General features: G+C 34.7%; 2 long non-coding RNA genes across 6 annotated transcripts in view; both read right to left on the bottom strand.

Annotated features, from left to right (window-relative positions):
• The window catches only part of LOC141376630 (uncharacterized), a 93,277-nt gene that overhangs the window by 24,578 nt on the left and 53,487 nt on the right, over positions 1 to 15,212 (bottom strand). The window lies entirely within an intron of this gene.
• Positions 7,571 to 13,471, bottom strand: LOC137496711 (uncharacterized). 5 transcript variants are annotated; one of them, XR_012387216.1, is made up of 7 exons: positions 13,423 to 13,471; positions 12,742 to 12,939; positions 12,114 to 12,147; positions 10,697 to 10,752; positions 10,456 to 10,603; positions 10,268 to 10,344; positions 7,571 to 8,944 (listed from the first exon to the last, which is right to left on the bottom strand). It is a non-coding gene; the product is annotated as an uncharacterized lncRNA (long non-coding RNA). The 5 variants fall into 5 exon arrangements; XR_012387217.1 differs by having other exon boundaries at positions 12,746 to 12,939; XR_012387215.1 differs by having other exon boundaries at positions 12,755 to 12,939.

Here is a 15,212-nt window from a genome sequence, read left to right as displayed (position 1 = left end):
GGAGTCAGGTGTTTGATTTGTTTACTGCTGAGTGTGCTTCATTCTCTGTCCATCAATTCAGATGTAGAGTCTGATATGTTTTAGGCTTTAAATAAGAATCTACAATGAGTAAGTAAAATGTGTTCAAATGTTTTTGAGGGTTTCTAAAATAAGGCTGTGTTTTAAGTTATATTGTTGTTATCTTGAACTGTGTACTTGAAAGCTACATTGTTAGCTAGTTAGCCCCTCCTCATATAACTTCTTACATTTATTGTATATTGCATACTGCCATAATGTACAGATGTTAACAGTTTTATGTATCTTTCTGGCAACTAAGCCAAAATTAAATTCCATCGCCTCAGTAAGGTAACATGTGCACAGAAATCATCACAGGGAATCACAAAAACATATGATACACTTAACCATCCACACACAAAAGCTCCACTGTCAGCTCCCAGGTTGTGAGTTTGTTGCTAAGTATTTTTCAGAGCTGTGTTTCCACCTATGAATTTATATTAGAAACAATAGAAAAGTTTGTTGTCATGAGATTTTTTAAGTATAAAATATTGGATTCTTTGGTTTTTCGGTGTTGCCGACTTTATTTTTGTTTATATAATTATTTGTAACTTTTTATTGAGAATTGAGTTTTTAATTATTTTAAACTTTAACATTTAAAATATATATATATTTTTTTTGCATGGTCAGCATTGAGGAGAGAGTAACACATTTCATCGCAGCACTTTGTGTGTGTGTGTGTGTGTGTATAATACCTATACCTGCTGCAGTCAACCTAAAACCTACAGTAGGTTGACATAAAACGAAAATAACACCCATTCTTGTTTTAGGACATTTTATTTGGCAAATTTTAAAATAACAGTAAGTATATGTGACATGTTAAATATATAGTATAATTTGCTGGTTTTAAACATACAGAATAATAATAAATATAGTTATGAAACAACCATAACACCAAATGTTGACTAATGAAAGTACATTTATAACAACTATTTATTTGTTAGACTTCTGTATTGTCAAACCATGTTGCATACAAATGCATTCAACAGACCTATATGACAGTGCATTGCTGTAGAGGACAAATAAAACACGAGACAGGTGTTTAGAAAGAGTATAGTTTATTTAGTTTGACATGCAAACTTATCTAAACAAGACACACTTTCAGAAAACAGCCCGGAAACATTATAATGCGCGCGCTCGTGAATATAACCCGCGGTTGTCTTCAACTGTTGTCTTCAATAGTCCTTCTTTGCTCAACAACTGAGCTGAAAAACAAAGCAAAACATTACAACAGTCAGACATGGAGCAAAGAGCATAGAATTACCAAGAGGCGACACTCTACAATTTGGGAAACAATAACGCGTTTTTAGAATAAAATAAATAAATAAAAAGCAGCTGCTTTCCATCGCGACAGCAATGACGAGCGATCGCTATCACTTGAAACTGGCGGAATCCGGGTCTGTTGCTCTTGGTCATTCTAAGCTCTTTGCTAAAGGTTTAATCATAACAGTTACCATGGTTTCTATTTCAAACTATAGTAAACTAAAGTTTGAAACTATAGTTTAAAATAGAAGATGAGTGGGCCTCGCTACTCCCACCCACCATAACCCTCGCAGCGAGGTCCCACTACCGGCCGCCCGTGTTTCCCCGAGGGTCCTCGGGGGTTGTGTTCTCCCTGCCTAGGGCTCAAAGGCCGCCTCGCTGACAGAGCACACGAGCTTTATAGGAATGCATATGCAAATTTTTACAAGGCACGTCACTGTTGTCTCGCTGTCATGGCGAGCGCTGAGGAGGGCTCCCCTGATTGGACCACAGAGACTAGAGGGAATCTGCGTCAGGGCGAGTTGCCGTCTGCTGTGGACAAAAATATATTAAATATATTTAATGTATATTTTTACATTTTTGGTGCTGTGTAATATTCTGAGATACTTTATACGGTTCCTTTTACAGCATCCATGGTGTAAATTAAGCGTTTCCGGCGAATTGAATGCCAATGCAAAATCCGGTGCGTTTAAGGTCTGTTTTCTTTCAAAATCAGCGATCTCCACAAGCTGAGTGATATCCGATTTAAAGTGGGTCTCAGATTGTACAAGAAGCACTGCATTAAATTACATTTCCCCCGCCATATCCTTATAATATGAGCAATATATTTTACCCCAGTATATTCAATGGAGCTTCTGCGTTAGCCTGCCGATTCTGACGGGCGCGTGCGAGTAAACAGCTTTTTGTCTCGTTTTACGCTTGAGCAACTAAATAAATGCAAAAGTTTATTTAACTGAATGTATGTTAATGACATTACAACATCGATGCTGTATAAGGAACCGTATAAAATGGAAAAAAAGTTCACAATAACAGGTCACCGTAAGTGTATCAGCATGGAAACAGCACTAGCTCGGCATATACCCTATTTAAATAGGAACTTATATACATCTAATATATCTAGAAAACTACAGGAGTATTACATACTAAGCAACAGAATCCTGTGGTGCCACAGAAATGTTTAAGTGATACCACACACTACCACAAGAATACCGCAGGAGTATTACATACTGTACAACACAGAATCCTGTGGTAAAACATCCCAAAAAAACAACAAAGTACTACACAATCATCACATGGTTTTTGTTTTGTACATTTGATGGTTTACCACATGAAATACCACATGCTAACACAAAAATATTACAGGAATATAACTGTAATACCACACGCTCTACCACAAGAATATCCCAGGAATATTACATATTGTATAACAGAATCCTGTGGTAAATACTACCACAATATGAAAGTGATACACTACCACAAGAATACTACAGGAGTATCACATACTGTACAGCACAGAATCATGTGGTAAAACGTCCCAAAAAACAACAAAGTACTACACAGTTACCACATAACATTTGATGGTTTACCACATAGAATACCGCAGGTAATGTTTGTAATGGAGGGTGTCGGTCATCTTGTTTTTGTAATTGCAAATTTATTCCAGTACACAAACATTTGCACACTGAAAAGTTTTTACAATAAATATGAATGCATGTGATGTTACTTTGTAAGAATAGGTATTTCTTAATTAAACGACTTAAATGCAGAACATACTGATTTTACCTTGCACTGAGAAAAAAAAATGTTTTAGAAAAAAACAGAACAAAAAAGCTAATTCTTGTGATATTGTACTGCAGAAATTGCTGTAGCAATCCTGTGATATTTAGCTGTGTTGGTATTACCACACAAAAACAACAGAGAAACCACATACTTCATCCAATGGTAAATTCCTGTGAAATTTCACTGCAGAAAGTGCTGTAGTAATCCTGTCATATTTAGCTTTGCTCATTTTTTTGTGTGGTAAATTTATGTTGTACTGCTGAAATACCACAGGATTACCACAGGACATTTTTGTAAATCCGGTCGCACACCAGAAGCGAACTTAAGTCCAACTTTTGTGCTACAGAAAAGCCCAACAGTTTGTAACGACATAAGGGCATGTGCTAGCTAGACAATATTTTAAATGTCATCCTCTAGTATTAATTATCATAAAAATTCACATTTTCAAAAGAACTCCTCGTATTATAGTAAAACAGATAGTGAAGGGTTAACTAGTGAGTCTTTTCGTCATTTTATTTGATTTCTTTTTTATTACTACAGGTTTGGAACAACATGAGGATCAGATTATTTATTATTATTATTAATTTATTTTTTTGCTTTGGATGAAGTTTTTATATTTTTATTGTTTTTATTCAATGATATGTGCATGATTGTGATAAATGTAGGCAGTTCCTTTGAAAATATGCTATGTACCAGGGATGTCAAACTCCTGGAGGGCCGCAGCCCAGCAGAATTTAGTTCCAGCCCTGCTTCAACACACTACCTTTAGATTTAGTTTGATCAGGTGTGTTTAATTAGTATAACTGCAGTGTTACCCTGTAGATTGTGCAGTAAATAACTGTAAAATAGCCAGTGTTTTGATGTAATAAAAGGAAACAGTATTTTACTGTAAAAGGAGTAGACTTTGTATGAAATTGTGTAGTGCAAAGAATAAATTACAGTAATTTATTTTATGTACTCATTACAACTTTGACAATAAATAGCAAATTACTGTTCAACCATTACCGTCCCATCCACTCTGATGCTTTATGTTGCTAGACGTGCATTTTGAAGGCTGAAAACAATGATTTGGGCATCACCACACACTCCCACAGGCTGTCTGTCTTAAAAAGTTTTCAGAAAATGCTGGCCCTTTAAGGGAGTCAGGTGTTTGATTTGTTTACTGCTGAGTGTGCTTCATTCTCTGTCCATCAATTCAGATGTAGAGTCTGATATGTTTTAGGCTTTAAATAAGAATCTACAATGAGTAAGTAAAATGTGTTCAAATGTTTTTGAGGGTTTCTAAAATAAGGCTGTGTTTTAAGTTATATTGTTGTTATCTTGAACTGTGTACTTGAAAGCTACATTGTTAGCTAGTTAGCCCCTCCTCATATAACTTCTTACATTTATTGTATATTGCATACTGCCATAATGTACAGATGTTAACAGTTTTATGTATCTTTCTGGCAACTAAGCCAAAATTAAATTCCATCGCCTCAGTAAGGTAACATGTGCACAGAAATCATCACAGGGAATCACAAAAACATATGATACACTTAACCATCCACACACAAAAGCTCCACTGTCAGCTCCCAGGTTGTGAGTTTGTTGCTAAGTATTTTTCAGAGCTGTGTTTCCACCTATGAATTTATATTAGAAACAATAGAAAAGTTTGTTGTCATGAGATTTTTTTAAGTATAAAATATTGGATTCTTTGGTTTTTCGGTGTTGCCGACTTTATTTTTGTTTATATAATTATTTGTAACTTTTTATTGAGAATTGAGTTTTTAATTATTTTAAACTTTAACATTTAAAATATATATATTTTTTTTTTGCATGGTCAGCATTGAGGAGAGAGTAACACATTTCACCGCAGCACTTTGTGTGTGTGTGTGTGTGTGTGTGTGTGTGTGTGTGTGTGTATAATACCTATACCTGCTGCAGTCAACCTAAAACCTACAGTAGGTTGACATAAAACGAAAATAACACCCATTCTTGTCTTAGGACATTTTATTTGGCAAATTTTAAAATAACAGTAAGTATATGTGACATGTTAAATATATAGTATAATTTGCTGGTTTTAAACATACAGAATAATAATAAATATAGTTATGAAACAACCATAACACCAAATGTTGACTAATGAAAGTACATTTATAACAACTATTTATTTGTTAGACTTCTGTATTGTCAAACCATGTTGCATACAAATGCATTCAACAGACCTATATGACAGTGCATTGCTGTAGAGGACAAATAAAACACGAGACAGGTGTTTAGAAAGAGTATAGTTTATTTAGTTTGACATGCAAACTTATCTAAACAAGACACACTTTCAGAAAACAGCCCGGAAACATTATAATGCGCGCGCTCGTGAATATAACCCGCGGTTGTCTTCAACTGTTGTCTTCAATAGTCCTTCTTTGCTCAACAACTGAGCTGAAAAACAAAGCAAAACATTACAACAGTCAGACATGGAGCAAAGAGCATAGAATTACCAAGAGGCGACACTCTACAATTTGAGAAACAATAACGCGCTTTTTGAATAAAATAAATAAATAAAAAGCAGCTGCTTTCCATCGCGACAGCAATGACGAGCGATCGCTATCACTTGAAACTGGCGGAATCCGGGTCTGTTGCTCTTGGTCATTCTAAGCTCTTTGCTAAAGGTTTAATCATAACAGTTACCATGGTTTCTATTTCAAACTATAGTAAACTAAAGTTTGAAACTATAGTTTAAAATAGAAGATGAGTGGGCCTCGCTACTCCCACCCACCATAACCCTCGCAGCGAGGCCCCACTACCGGCCGCCCGAGTTTCCCCGAGGGTCCTCGGGGGTTGTGTTCTCCCTGCCTAGGGCTCTAAAGCCGCCTCGCTGACAGAGCACACGAGCTTTATAGGAATGCATATGCAAATTTTTACAAGGCACGTCACTGTTGTCTCGCTGTCATGGCGAGCGCTGAGGAGGGCTCCCCTGATTGGACCACAGAGACTAGAGGGAATCTGCGTCAGGGCGAGTTGCCGTCTGCTGTGGACAAAAATATATTAAATATATTTAATATATGTTTTTAAATTTTTGGTGCTGTGTAATATTCGGAGATACTTTATACGGTTCCTTTTACAGCATCCATGGTGTAAATTAAGCGTTTCCGGCGAATTGAATGCCAATGCAAAATCCGGTGCGTTTAAGGTCTGTTTTCTTTCAAAATCAGCGATCTCCACAAGCTGAGTGATATCCGATTTAAAGTGGGTCTCAGATTGTACAAGAAGCACTGCATTAAATTACATTTCCCCCGCCATATCCTTATAATATGAGCAATATATTTTACCCCAGTATATTCAATGGAGCTTCTGCGTTAGCCTGCCGATTCTGACGGGCGCGTGCGAGTAAACAGCTTTTTGTCTCGTTTTACGCTTGAGCAACTAAATAAATGCAAAAGTTTATTTAACTGAATGTATGTTAATGACATTACAACATCGATGCTGTATAAGGAACCGTATAAAATGGAAAAAAAGTTCACAATAACAGGTCACCGGAAGTGTATCAGCATGGAAACAGCACTAGCTCGGCATATACCCTATTTAAATAGGAACTTATATACATCTAATATATCTAGAAAACTACAGGAGTATTACATACTAAGCAACAGAATCCTGTGGTGCCACAGAAATGTTTAAGTGATACCACACACTACCACAAGAATACCGCAGGAGTATTACATACTGTACAACACAGAATCCTGTGGTAAAACATCCCAAAAAAACAACAAAGTACTACACAATCATCACATGGTTTTTGTTTTGTACATTTGATGGTTTACCACATGAAATACCACATGCTACCACAAAAATATTACAGGAATATAACTGTAATACCACACGCTCTACCACAAGAATATCCCAGGAATATTACATATTGTATAACAGAATCCTGTGGTAAATACTACCACAATATGAAAGTGATACACTACCACAAGAATACTACAGGAGTATCACATACTGTACAGCACAGAATCATGTGGTAAAACGTCCCAAAAAACAACAAAGTACTACACTGTAAATTCTAACATGTTCAGTTTACTTAAAAAAAGTTTGGAAACCGATTGCCTTATTTTTGCAATATAAACTTACAAGGAAATCTTAAGTTAAGTTTAATTATTGCCTTGTAGTAAGAAAACTAAAACTTATAAAGTAAACTAACTGTTAAAAATTAAGTAAGTTTAATAGAAAATTCTAGTTAACATACTTGTCATTATTTAGTAATCTTACTTAGGGTTTTATAGTAAGATTACTTTAATAACTCTATTTAACTAATACTGTTCTACCATGTTCAGTTAACATCTTGAATGCTAGTAGTCTCAACATTGTTTTAATCCACCATTTTAAGTAATGTCAACTAAAGAAACTACGTGCAATCGGTTTCCACATTTTCTTCAATTAAACTGAACATAAAATATGTAGTTCAACCTACAAGTAATGACATTACACAGGTCTTAAATGTAAACATTTTATTTGACAAAATTAGCAGAATTTCACAATACACTTGTGATATTTTAGAATCACAATACACTTGTACACAATACAGTTTTGTAAAAACCAATATAGACAAAAAATACAGACAAAAAATATAATAAACAATACAGATACAGACATGCAATACAGACAAAAAATATAATAAACATGTTCAACCCTAAAACACAAGTTTTCGAAAAGGTTTGAAAATCTATCAAAAAAACTTTAAATACTTGACACTTGGAAAAAAAGATACTTGAATTAGTGTAATTAAACATGCCATTGCACCAGCACCTTAAACATGGCAGCATATAGACACTCACAGAGGAACAGATATTAAGCTTTAAAGCTAATTTGTTAGACTGTGTAGTTTAGATTTTCCTACAGAAAATATCACATTAGTGTGGTCAAAAGTATTGAGTTTGGTATCAATCAATACTGAAATATTAAAAATATCCATTTTCCACCAGCATTTGAGTGCTACTGAGCTCGTTCTTAAACACCATTGATTGGCCACTGTGTTCACATGCTCAACAGAAATGACTGTGATTGGCTGTGACTGTCATAGGTTTACCATTTTTCACTGAGTCCAAACAAAGTTACACAGACACTGAAGTGTTTCAAAGCCATGTCGATAGCTGATTTGTTTAGAAGCTAAAATATAGGCTATCTGGTGATGAATCGACTGATCGACAGTGCTTTGAAGTTATCCAGTGTCTTTGTATCTTTGCACCTGGTGAACAGTGGTGAAGTGTGGTAAAAATAATGACCTTCAAAGCCAATCAGTCATATCTACTGAGCATGTGAACACAATGGCCAATCAGTTCTTGCAATGTTAGTGGGAAATGGATGGACTTTTTTTTTTTATTTCAGTACCGATTGGTACCAAACTCAATACTTTTGACAACCCTATAAATCACAATACACTTTTTTGGTAAAAAAAAAAATTGTTTTAAACACCAAAATGCTGCAGTTCTAAATGTAACACTGCAAACAGCAACATGTTAAAAAGCAACACTTTGTAATTAAACATGCCATTATACCTGAACCTTTAAACATAAAGCACAGCAGTATATAGGCACTCGCCGAATAAAACACATTACGCTTCCCTCCCAGCAAAAGCAACACACGTTGAACAAATTCAAATGCATTGCTCAAAGTCTTTGGGTAGTCCGAATTCAGTGTGTAAATCAAAGCAAAAAAAGAGACATACTGCATGTGGCAAAGTCCATAACCACTTTTCCTTCCAGTATAAAGGCCCACATTGCATCCATAATGAGGTTCTTTAGACATCTTCACACACGACAGTCAGCAGGCCAACATCTTCTGCACTGAAGTCCGACTCTACAATTACATCCTATGAATAGAGAAAGAAAAATAAGTAAAGTTTGATATTCTAAATGGCACTAATAAAGCCTGTAGTGGCCAGGAGACCAAAAGCAGAGGTGAAAAAAAATACAATTCCTTGTGCTTAATTTAGTAACACTTTAGTAGGAACCAATTACCCTATTAACTAGTTGCTTATTAGCATGACTATTTGTGTTTATAGTACATTTTACATTCAAATGCTTCTTATAAGAAGGCCTTGCTATGGTGCTCCTGCTTCAATGTAGACCAACACGATGGATTTGCCTGTACTGCTTCTACTAGGCTTGTCATGATAGTGGAATTTATTACCAATCCATATAGTAATTTTAAAAACATCCATTTCCTGCTAACATTTGAGCATTGTTGAGTGTCATTTCTGTTAAGCATGTGAACAGAATGGCAAAACAGTGCTGTTTAAAAATGTGCTCAAAAGTGCTTAAAATGTTAGCATGAAATTTGCTGCTTAAAATTGCAGCAGAGATTGGTACTAAATTCCAGTATCTTGAACATGATACTATTCTAAAGGAACAATAAATTTTTTTAATTAAAGAAACACTGTAATGTAATAAAACAAACTGCAGTAAAAGTACTTTTAAAACATTTTCAAGAAATTAAATGCAAATGTGTGAGAGACCAATTGGTGATACATAATCAGTATAAATATTTTGTAGGGAAAACTTAATAAATTGGGAACCGATTCATGAATGCATTTGGTTTTGCTAGATTAAAGCAGTGAGTCAAGTTTGCATTATTTAGCACACTTTTTAAAAATGTATTAATAACTATTTTTTAATAAGAAAATTGATGTTTTAGTATGGCTTTTAGAACAAGGGTGCAGCCATCTACAATCCCACAGCAGGTGACTTCACAGGGTTGGTTATAATACGGAGCACCTTTGACTTTGTGGCTTTTAACACAATCTTTTTACATCTTAATCCAGCAGGTTCTTTCAACTGAAATTATATTTCTCTCAACATATTACATAGGTATTACACTTATTAAGATTTTTTTTTTCAAGCTAATCTTCCTCCTTTTCAAAACAAGTGTGTTTAAAAATTAAAGAAATGCATTCATTACTTCACTGGCCTATGAAGCTAACTGACCCTGTGACGGCACAAGCTGCTGTATTTGCAACATAGCAATGCTCTTGCTCCAAAGGCCATAATATAACATCCCTCTTACTTTCAAATACTTACATTAAATGCATTTGTTTTATTTTTATAAAATTGAAAATTTTTATTAATAAGTGAAGTAAACTGGAATGACTGCTTCATTTCCAGTCTAAGAAAGCAGAAACAATAATACTACTTACAAAACACATCCTGAAAATTTCTTTAGACTCATCCCTCTAAAGGACTGAAAGACCCCGGAGAACTGCTGCCAGATGACCTTGAAAAAGTAAAGACAGGTAGACATGCATTATAGCCCAATGAAAACATCAAATGCAATTTATTGCAATCAAATGCAAATTATGATTCAAAGATGATGTCACAAAAATACCTTTGAATTAACATGTTGAAAATTTCTTCTAGTTTTCTTCTGCAATTTTCTCCTGTTTTTTTTTTTTTATTTCAATCAAACGAGCAGTGTGTGTCCAATGCAGCGTAGAACTTGGATCTCACATTTCTTCCTGATATTCGATTGAATTCTGCAAAGATCCAATCAAAACATTATTAGTCATTAATAACATTCAAAAACACAAATTCACAAAATCACACAAAGTTTTGAAAAGAAAACAAACCTTCTGCAGCACTTGCATCAGCTGGTGTTTCCTCTATGACTTCCTTCTGGATGTCACTGTTGTGCACAAAAACGTAAAGTGTTATTGACATGGCTAAGCGAAATTCTAAAACAAAAAACAGAAATCAGAAACACATGCAATGATACAATGCAATGCCATTAAGCAACAGATGTTACACTTTAACATGACATAGTTAAATGTTCTTGAATAATAAAAGCTGCCAAATACTCCCGGCGCCTGTCATCAAAAGCATGAGCTATACTTGTCACCAAACAGTAATAAACACAACCCCCGATTAAATATAATCATGGCATTGTTGCTGTGCCTTACTTTTATGCGCATTAAAAGTGGAATAAATATTTGTCTCAATTGATGTCTTTAAAAGGACACTGAACTTTCTGACTAGGGTTGCACGGTTTACCGGTACTATGGTAGTATCGTGATACTATGGCTCCAAGATACTGGCGGTGCCACTGTAGTTTGTAAACGGTAGTATTGTCATTAACAGTCTGCCTACAATACATAATGCTGCATGTGAAAAAGTCACTAAAATACTTACACGATTCAGCAACAATAGATCATTGTATTTTAATAGTCTATGGAGCCTTCTAAGGTTGTAAAACTGTAGAATTTGCGCCTTTTATAGTAGCCTATTGCATATTTTGTGATGGTTCATTTTGAATCGGAATTCGTTTATTTCTGTTCCTGTCAATATGATATAATAGCTACAACAACCGTGACAATCTATTAAAAAGAATGACTCATAAAGTGAAATTTTGAATTACTTTGGATTCTTATCCGATAATAAGTGTGAAAAAAGTATGATAGATGAAAAACCCAAAATAGCAACAGGAAACAATTTTTGACCACTTCATATAGCCTAGGTTTGTTGGAAAAATGCTTTTTTCTTTATGTATCTTTATTTTAATGTATTTTTTTTGCTGGAATGAATACATTTTAGGTGAAGAGATGTGCAAATACTTTTTTCAACAATAAGGGAATTATTTAAATTCAAGTAGGCCTATAATAACATATACAATATATTATTTCTGACATTTTTCTTTATTTCATGGATTTAAGTTATGAATTACAGTATTGCAATACTACTTGGTATCACCATACTTCAGCTGGTATAGTATTGTAACATAAATTAATGGTATCACAACACAACAACCCTATTTCTAACTAGTCCTCAGATGATTATTCAAATGGACAAAATATTCGGACTATTCTTGATCATGCAGTTCTTTGCTGAGAATTTTGTTAAATGTACTTTTAATGCATTAAACGATTTAAAATTACCCTGACACTCAGTATGGAGACAAGGTAACGTTAATAGAACAATTCATGAATATGTTCTATGGCTTGTGCGGTATTGTTCAAAAAGTTTTCTTTGATGTGTAAGTGCAAAACTTACATTTCCACTGCATATCAGCTCACAAACTGGTAGTCTGAAATAAAAAATAAATAAAGGGTATAATGATATTACAAACCAAATATGCCACTCACAATACTCTAATGGTGTGCTACATTTTAAACAACCTTGTAATTGTTCAAATTTATTTGCCCTAAATTGTTAAAAATTTGTGAAACCTTCTTTAAAATGCAAACTAACAGGTTTGGCAAAGCCTGTTTCTTTACAGAAAGTTTGCTTATAACAAAGGCTTGTTGATGCCTTTGTGTGATATTGAGCAAACAAAGGGATGTTTCTGTGCTTGGTTGTACGAGTTATACCACTTCATCATTAACGTTATCCATCACACATATTCAGTCGCGTCTGGTCAGATTTATTTGTCATTACAGCAAAACAAAACACTCAATAACGTAACGGCAACACTGGAATAAACCTTCAAAACGGCATAAAGAAAAGACAAATAGCATATGAAACAAATAAATGAGTTAATTAAATATCTCTCGCATTTTCATAAGTTTAACTTTAAGTTTCATAGGGATTGTTAGCATAAGCACACTTTAGCATCATGTGTAAATATGTATCTGCCTCATACAGTGACACAAATCGTAATCGCATCGAAATCCTAAATTACCTACGACACTCACGGGTCCATTTTGAGCTGAAACTGCTTTATAATGTTCTAAAAGCCTCGGCGGGTTAAAACTGCTGCTGCCCCGGCGATCATGGAGAAAAAAACGACTGGTCTGGTCATGAGCCGCTCGCTGACGCCGGACCGAATCACAGCTGATCTCCTCACCTGCTTCCTGCAGGTGATCTCATAAAAGTAAATCTTTAAAAAAACACGCATATTTTCGTCACAACAAGCGCCACTAAAGTTCAGCGATAACTAACGTTACTGTATTTGTAATGCGGATAAATAGGTTTCGTTTTCTTTTTTAAAAATGTAGACCTACAGCTATGTGTTAACTTTACATCTATTTGAACGGATCATTGCGCGCGCTCTTGCTCTCTCAGTGCATCATTTAAAATGGCGCGGCCCGCTCTTTTAGAGCATAACGCACACTTTACAAATTACTACTAACTTTACAAATTATTAATAGTTATTAAAAAGGACTAAGCAGCTAAAAATAGCTTATCTAGTAAAGTAGACAGTATTGCAAATAACGTGCAGTGGTCAAAACGTTTAGTCACAACATCATGGGCTATTAATTAGTTCACAAAACAGCAAACAATTTCACAAAGTGCAGGAAATAAACAGATTACTGATACTATACAAATAAAATCAAAGTAGTAATTAAAACGAAAAGTTTACCTTGATTTACAGCAGTACATCTTCTCAATATGAAATCCTGTCCTTCAATGGCGGTGCTGGGTGGCGGTTGGTTGTGACTCGGGATGGGGGATGGGAAATCACCACCCAGTACGCATGCGTAACAGCATGGCTTAGCCCTTATAAGCAATTTTACTCAAATTACATTAGTTATGGGAACTTTATACCTTACTATGTCAGCAACACTAATGCATTTCTAGTAAACTCAACAATTAGCTTAAAATTAAGTAAACACACTAGAATTTTGATAGTAAGGAATACTATTCGCATTTACAGTGTACACAGTTACCACATAACATTTGATGGTTTACCACATAGAATACCGCAGGTAATGTTTGTAATGGAGGGTGTCGGTCATCTTGTTGTTTCAATTGCAAATTTATTCCAGTACACAAACATTTGCACACTGAAAAGTTTTTACAATAAATATGAATGCATGTGATGTTACTTTGTAAGAATAGGTATTTCTTAATTAAACGACTTAAATGCAGAACATACTGATTTTACCTTGCACTGAGAAAAAAAAAAATGTTTTAGAAAAAAACAGAACAAAAAAGCTAATTCTTGTGATATTGTACTGCAGAAATTGCTGTAGCAATCCTGTGATATTTAGCTGTGTTGGTATTACCACACAAAAACAACAGAGAAACCACATACTTCATCCAATGGTAAATTTCTGTGAAATTTCACTGCAGAAAGTGCTGTAGTAATCCTGTCATATTTAGCTTTGCTCATTTTTTTGTGTGGTAAATTTATGTTGTACTGCTGAAATACCACAGGATTACCACAGGACATTTTTGTAAATCCGGTCGCACACCAGAAGCGAACTTAAGTCCAACTTTTGTGCTACAGAAAAGCCCAACAGTTTGTAACGACATAAGGGCATGTGCTAGCTAGACAATATTTTAAATGTCATCCTCTAGTATTAATTATCATAAAAATTCACATTTTCAAAAGAACTCCTCGTATTATAGTAAAACAGATAGTGAAGGGTTAACTAGTGAGTCTTTTCGGCATTTTATTTGATTTCTTTTTTATTACTACAGGTTTGGAACAACATGAGGATCAGATTATTTATTATTATTATTAATTTATTTTTTTGCTTTGGATGAAGTTTTTATATTTTTATTGTTTTTATTCAATGATATGTGCATGATTGTGATAAATGTAGGCAGTTCCTTTGAAAATATGCTATGTACCAGGGATGTCAAACTCCTGGAGGGCCGCAGCCCAGCAGAATTTAGTTCCAGCCCTGCTTCAACACACTACCTTTAGATTTAGTTTGATCAGGTGTGTTTAATTAGTATAACTGCAGTGTTACCCTGTAGATTGTGCAGTAAATAACTGTAAAATAGCCAGTGTTTTGCTGTAATAAAAGGAAACAGTATTTTACTGTAAAAGGAGTAGACTTTGTATGAAATTGTGTAGTGCAAAGAATAAATTACAGTAATTTATTTTATGTACTCATTACAGCTTTGACAATAAATAGCAAATTACTGTTCAACCATTACCGTCCCATCCACTCTGATGCTTTATGTTGCTAATTATAGAGACGTGCATTTTGAAGGCTGAAAACAATGATTTGGGCATCACCACACACTCCCACAGGCTGTCTGTCTTAAAAAGTTTTCAGAAAATGCTGGCCCTTTAAGGGAGTCAGGTGTTTGATTTGTTTACTGCTGAGTGTGCTTCATTCTCTGTCCATCAATTCAGATGTAGAGTCTGATATGTTTTAGGCTTTAAATAAGAATCTACAATGAGTAAGTAAAATG

This window comes from Danio rerio, chromosome 11 (assembly GCF_049306965.1).
Source record: "Danio rerio strain Tuebingen ecotype United States chromosome 11, GRCz12tu, whole genome shotgun sequence".
In the NCBI taxonomy this organism is placed as follows: domain Eukaryota; kingdom Metazoa; phylum Chordata; class Actinopteri; order Cypriniformes; family Danionidae; genus Danio; species Danio rerio.
The sequence above is the reverse complement of the archived record's forward strand: the minus strand, read 5'-3'. Positions and strand labels throughout refer to the sequence as shown.